The sequence below is a fragment of the Arachis hypogaea genome, chromosome 2 (genome assembly GCF_003086295.3).
Source record: "Arachis hypogaea cultivar Tifrunner chromosome 2, arahy.Tifrunner.gnm2.J5K5, whole genome shotgun sequence".
Classification (NCBI taxonomy): Eukaryota; Viridiplantae; Streptophyta; class Magnoliopsida; order Fabales; family Fabaceae; genus Arachis; species Arachis hypogaea.
This window is the reverse complement of record NC_092037.1, coordinates 43590740-43598193: the sequence shown is the minus strand read 5'-3', so window position 1 is coordinate 43598193 and position 7454 is coordinate 43590740.

Sequence of the window (7454 nt, the reverse complement as noted above, 5' to 3'; positions counted from 1 at the left end):
CTAGCACTTGTTCTGAAAAGGTGCCAAGAGACTAACCTAGTTTTAAACTGGGAGAAATGTCACTTTATGGTGACTGAAAGAATTGTCCTTGGGCACAAAAATTTGAACAAGGGAATAGAGGTGGATCAAGCTAAGGTAAAGGTAATTGAAAAATTACCACCATCTGCCAATGTTAAGGCAATCAGAAGCTTTTTGGGGCATGCAGGATTCTACAGGAGGTTTATAAAGGATTTTTTAAAAATTGCAAAACCTCTGAGCAATCTGCTAGCCGCTAACACACCATTTGTCTTTGACACAGAGTGTCTGCGGGCCTTTGAGACTCTGAAAGACAAACTGGTCACAACACCAATCATTTCTGCACTAGAGTGGACTTTACCATTCAAACTAATGTGTGATGCCAGTGACCATGCCATTGGTGTAGTATTAGGACAGAGGCTTGACAAGCTTCTGCATGTCATTTATTATGCTAGTCGTATTTTAAATGACGCACAGAAGAATTACACAACCATAGAGAAGGAGTTGCTTGTAGTGGTTTATGCCATTGACAAGTTCGGATCTTATTTAGTAGGATCAAAAGTGATTGTGTACACTGACCATATTGCTCTAAAATATCTTCTTACAAAGCAGGATTCAAAACCCAGACTCATAACATGGGTGTTGCTTCTGCAAGAGTTTGATATAGAAATAAGAGACAGAAAAAGGGACAGAAAACCAAGTAGCCGATCAGCTGTCCCGGATAGAACCAGTAGCAGGAGCGTCCCTCCCTCCTACTGAGATCTCTGAAACCTTTCCGAATAAGCAATTGTTTCCCATTCAAGAAGCAATGTGGTTTACAGACATTACAAACTATAAAGCTGTGAGATTCATACCCAAAGAGTACAGTAGGCATCAAGCAAAAAAATTGGTTTCTGATGTAAAGTACTACTTGTGGGATGAACCATATCTTTTTAAGAGGTGTGCAGACGGAATAATCCGTAGATGTGTACCTAGAGAAGAGGCGCAGAAGATCCTATGGCACTGCTATGGATCACAATATGGAGGATATTTTGGAGGTGAGCAAACAGCCACAAGGATTCTCCAATGTGGCTACTATTGGCCTACTCTCTATAGAAACTCCCGAGAGTTTGTACGTAACTGTGATAGTTGCCAGAGAGCTGGTAATCTGCCTCACAGTTATGCCATGCCTCAGCATGGGATCTTAGAGATTGAGTTGTTTGACGTATAGGGTATTGACTTCATGGGACCTTTCCCACCATCATATTCAAACACTTATATTCTGGTGGCTGTAGACTATATATCTAAATGGGTAGAGGCAATTGCAACACCCAGTAATGATACTAAGATAGTGCTGAAATTCCTCTAGAAGCGTATCTTTAGCAGGTTTGGTGTCCCTAGAGTACTGATCAGTGATGGAGGCACTCATTTCTACAATAAACAGCTTGACTCTGCTTTGATCCGATATGGAATTAACCATAAAGTGGGAACTCCATATCATCCACAAACAAATAGGTAGGCTAAAGTCTCAAATAGAGAACTAAAATGAATCCTTGAACGGACTGTAAATACCCATAGAAGGGATTGGGCAAAAAGTCTGGATGATGCTCTGTGGGCATACAGAACCGCATTCAAGACTCCTATAGGAACCTCTCCATACCAGCTTGTGCATGGAAAAGCCTGTCATCTACCAGTGGAACTGGAACACAAGGCTTACTGGGCAACCAGGTTCCTAAACCTTGATGCTAAGGTAGCTGGAGAGAAGAGATTACTCCAGTTGAATGAGCTAGAGGAGTTCAGACTCAATGCTTTCGAAAATGCTAAAATTTACAAGGAGAAAGCGAAAAGATGGCATGACAGAAAGCTATCATCTAGAGTCTTTGGGCCAGAACAGAAGGTTTCGCTATTTAACTCTAGGCTCAGATTGTTCCCTGGGAAACTGAAATCCCGATGGAAGGGACCATATGTGATTACAAGTGTGTCATCATATGGATATGTAGAGCTTCAGGATATTGACTCTAACAAAAAGTTCATTGTTAATGGACAGAGAGTTAAGCATTATCTTGAAGGCAATGTTGAGTAAGAATGCTCAAGACTGAGACTGGATTAAAGCTCAGTAAAGTCCAGCTAAAGATAGTAAAGAAGCGCTTGCTGGGAGGCAACCCAGCCATTAGCAAAGGTGTTACTATTTAAATAATAATTATACGAGTTTAATATAATTTATTTTTAAGGTATATGGTCAATTACAGAGGTTTACAGAGTAACAGAAGAGTCAAAAATAGAAAAACAGAGAAGCCAATGGAAAAGAAGCTTACTGGCATTTAAACGCCAGTAAAAGTAGCAAACTAGGCATTAAACGCCAGTAAAGGTACCATTCTGGGCGTTAAATACCAGAATGGGCAGCATTCTGGGCATTTAACGCCAGAAACAGCAGCCTCCTGGCCGTTTAGAAAAACGCCTAGTGACAAAGGCTTTCTGGCGTTTAACGCCAGCCAAGGTACCTGGCTGGGCGTTAAACGCCAGAATGGCTATCATTCTGGGCGTTTAATGCTAGAACAGCAAGGGTGAGGGAATTTCGTTTCTAATTCAAATTTTTTCAAATTTTCTTATTTTAATTCATAATTTTCTGCATAAAAATATTACAAATCTTCATCTTTCAATCCCCATTTCAAAAAAATTAATAATCTTATAAAATCTTTGCAATTCCTTTTCAATTATTTTTCAAAACATCTTTTAAAACTCATTTATCTCTACAATTTCTTCCCAAATCTGTTTCATTCATCCATATTATCTTTTATTTTTTAGATTTTACTTCCTCATATCTTTTTCATATCTTTTAAATTTTCAAATCCTATCTTTTTCACATCATGTTTATCTTTTATCAAATCATATCTTTCTATCTTTTCTTTTTCAAAAAAAAAAATTCGAAACCCATTTCCCCTCCCTTTTTAAAACACATTCGGCCACCTTCCTAGACCCAACTTTCGAATCTATTTCTCCCTCTCTTCCTCTTCTTTCTTTTTTTTTTGCATGAGGACAAGCAAACCTCTAAGTTTGGTGGGTTTCTCCGTAATTACTGAGTCAAAATAGACCAAGATTATGGCCCCTAAAGGAAAACAAACCACTCCAAGAGGCAAGAAAGAAAATAATCCAAAAACCTTGGATACATGAGAGGTTCTGCACCAAAGAAGACAAATATCCGGAGATCCAAGAGCAGATTCGAAACAGGGGCTGGGAAATCCTGGCTAATCCTGAGATACATGTTAGAAGAAACATGATCCATGAATTCTATGCAAATATGTGGATGACAGATAAGCAAAAAATGGAGGGAACTGCCTTCCACACATTTCGAACTGTGGTCAGAGGAAAGGTTATTTACATCCATCTTGATAAAGTGAGAGAAGTTGGCGCACGAATTTGCAATCCGTACAACTAACCAGCAAGTGCACTGGGTCGTCCAAGTAATACCTTACGCGAGTAAGGGTCGATCCCACGGAGATTATTGGTTTGAAGCAAGCTATATTTATTTTATTAATCTTAGTCAGGATGCCAATAAGGTTATTTGGATTTAATTGTAAGAAGTAAAAGTATTTGGAATAAGGAATTGTTACTTTATTAATGGAGAATATGTTGGAGTTTTGGAGATGCTTTGTGACAAACCCCATTTGTAGGGTTTATCTTGTATTAACTTTAAGGGATTTTATCACCTTTCACCCACATTTATTCAATGAAATAGCATGGTTTTGTACATTCTCCTTTAATTGTGCTTAAGAGTGAGAACATGCTTTTTAGGTCTTAAAATAGATAAATATAATTTACCTTGATTCCATTAGATGCCTTGATATGTTTGTTAAGTGATTTCAGATTTAGGAGGCAAAGATTGGATCAAGGGAATGAAGAAAAAGCATGTAAAGTTGGAGAACTCATGAAGAAATGAAAGAACCGGAAAGTTGTCAAGCCGACCTCTTCGCACTTAATTGACCATAACTTGAGCTACAGAGGTCCAAATGATGCGGTTTCAGTTGGGTTGGAAAGCTAACATCCGGGGCTTCGAAATGATATAAATTTTGCCATATGTTGTTTCGCGTTCAGGGGCGCGCACGCGCAAAGTACGCGCACGCGCCGTTGCTGCCATCTGGTTCACTTAATGCAACATGTGGCCAGCGATTTTAGAAGCCTTGTGGGCCCAATCCAACTCATTTCTAATGCTATTTAATCCAAGGAGTGAAGGGGGAAACACATGTTAGTTACCATTAGTTTAGTTTAGTAGTTAGAATTAATTTCTAGAGAGAGAAGCTCTCACTTCTCTCTAGAATTAGGATTAGGATTAGGATTAGTTCTTAGATCTAGGTTTTAATCTTTGCTTCTTCCACTTTTATCTCTCAATTCCTTATTGCTACATTCATTCTTCTTTCATTCTTTTGTTGTAATTTCCTTTATGTTGTTCTTGTGTTTTGATGTAGATCTACTTTTGTTTCTTCTACTCCATTTCAATTCAATCAAGGTAATTCATAATAAATGTGTTTCTTTTGATTTGTGTTGTTAATTCCTTTCAATAATTGTTGTTAGATTTCGTTCTTGTTGTTGATTTACTATGTTTTCCTTTTATGCCTTCCAAGTGTTTGATGAAATGCTTGGTTGGATTTTAGAGTAGGATTTTATACTCTTGGCTTGGAAAGGTAACTTAGGACCTCTTGAGTTACTAATGTCCAAGAGATTAATGATTGGGAGCCATTGACTCTAGTTCTCACTAATTGAATTAGTGGAGAGTTAGGATTTATGGACTAGGATTGATATAACTCATTTGACTTTCCTTTACTACTAGTTAGAGGATGATTTAATGAGATTAATCCTTGCCAATTCTCATATTGTGGTTAGTGATTAGGATAGAGATCCTTGACCACCAACCCTTGCCAAGACCTTTTTAGGCCTTAGTTTACTTTCTTGCCATTTATCTTTCATGCTTCATATCAAAACCCCAAAATAACTCACAACCAATAACAAGACACTCTATTGTAATTCCTAGGGAGAACGACCCGAGGTTTCAATACTTCGGTTTATAAATTTAGGGGTTTATTTTAGTGACAAACAAATTTTTGCATGAGAGGATTATTGTTGGTTTAGAAACTATACTTTACAACGAGATTTCATTAGTGAAATTCTAAACCGTCAAAAATCCGTTCGTTGGTTTATATTTTTAATTTTTTTATTTTTTTAGTATTTTATTTAGTTATTTATTTATTTATTATTATATTTTTTTCTCTTTTTTTTTTATTAAAATTTTTTTTTTTATATTAAAAGAGAAAAGAAAAAAAATCTTTCAAGAGAGGAAGAAGAAAAAAAATGAGAAAGAAAGAAGAAGAGAAGAGGAAAGAAGAAGAAAGGAGGAGAGAGAAAAGCAGGGTGCAAATCCGCGCGCGCGCGCACAGCGCGCTTACGCGTGGATGCAGCAGGGACAATCCGCGCGCGCGCGCACAGCGCGCTTACGCGTGGATGAGGTTGGGCTCCCAGCACAATGCTGGCACAACGCGCGCACAACTCTCTGGTTTTTGTACCAGAAGTTGCAGAAGTGCAATGTGCGCGCGCGCGCACAGCGTGCTTACGCGCCGATGGCCTCTTTTTTTTTTTTTTTTTTTGCCCAGAAAGCAGAAAAAATGCCCAAGAGCTCCCTATAATGTCCAAAACTCTTCTTTATTCAATCACATATCAAACAATTCACATAAATGCAATTTGATTTTAGGATTTATTCATCTACTACTAATGAATACAACATACTAACAACCAGTCTTTACCAACAAATCAATATGAAATAAAAATCTACCTACAATGGCGACTCAAATCACTTATTAAACAAAACTAAAAGAGAATGGAGAGAGTTTACCATGGTGGGGTGTCTCCCACCTAGCACTTTTATTTATTGTCCTTAAGTTGGACTTATGGGGAGCTCCTCTCAAGGTGGCTTGTGCTTGTATTCATCTTGGAACTCCCACCAATGCTTGGTTCTCCATTGTGCCCCAAGATTTCCTATGGGTTGAGCCAAGTGTTGATGGAGTTCTTCACAAGCTTGGGGCTCCCAAAGTTGGTCCTCTTCTTGTGATCCGGGATCCCACACTTTATTTTCACACCCGTCTTGAGGTTGATCATCATTATTAGTCCATCCGGGTGGTGAACAAGATGAATTCTCTATGAAGTGCCCAACAATCCTCCTAGACCCATCTATTTGAGCACTACTCCAACCTTTATATCTCATGTTTGATGCATCAACCATAATGAGCCTTGATTTGCAATGCCAACCACAAAACATTTTCCGCTTACGCTTCATCCCACAAACTTCCCTAAGTTGGCCATCCGTTTCAAGCAAGCCATACTCAAGTGGGACAATAAAGCTAATAGAAATGAATTTTACCCACTCAAGTGAAGGAGTAGATGACAACCTAGGCAAAGATGCTCCCAAAGATCTTGACAAAGCGTATTCCACTCCCATCTTTCTATTTTTAAGGACTTCCACCTCTTCACTAAATTTCTCTAATTCAATCCTTTGTTCATCAATACTATCTAAGCCTTTTCCCTTAATCAAACTATAATTGGGAGGTTGAAAGAAGTTTACCTCCACAACATTTTCAAATGCACCGGGAAAAGGTTCTTCACGTTTAAAGGATTCTCCACCACTAGGACTTGATACTTGCTCTTCATCACCAAGGGAACTCAATCCTTGCTCTATCCCATCCAAGTCTTCATATGGAGTATGCCTTGGAAGGTGTGCACTTTCCTTCCTAGCATCAATTTCAATCATCTTGGAGGGGTTTTCTTCAACTCTATGTTCCCATGGAGGCTCCACATCTCCTAAGTCTTCTACCACTTCTTCCTTGTCTTCAACAATTAAAGCTTCCTCCAATTGTTCCAATACAAAGCAACTTCCTTCATTTCCCACTGGAGTTTTCAATCTCTCCTTCATGCTATGCTCTTCTTGAGCCATGGGAGTTCCTTGAGTGTTCAAGCATTGGGAGGCTAATTGATTTGTTACCGCATCCAAGGCGGCCATGAAATTTTGCACATCCCTTTTCATCTCTTCTTGTCCTTGCGCAAGAACACTAAGGGTTTCATCCATTAGAGGTTGGGGTGGGTGGAAGGGTTCATTATTTTGGGGGAAGGGTTCATAGTAGGAAGATGGTTCTTCTTGGTAGAGTTGTGGTGGTTCAATGTTCTCCACTCTTTCCACTTGTTGCACAACACACTCCATGGTTGCTTGAAATTGATCCAATGCTTCCTTGAGATGATCCCTTGACTCTTGTTCCTCTTGGATGTCATGAGTAGGATCATAGGGCTCTTGGATTGAAGGACATGAGTATTCTTCCATGGGAGGTTGTGGTGGAAAGTAGTATTCATCTTGTGGTTGAAAATTTTCATATATTGGGGGTGGTTCATCTTGGTAATAATGTGGAAGAGGTTGCTCTTGAAAA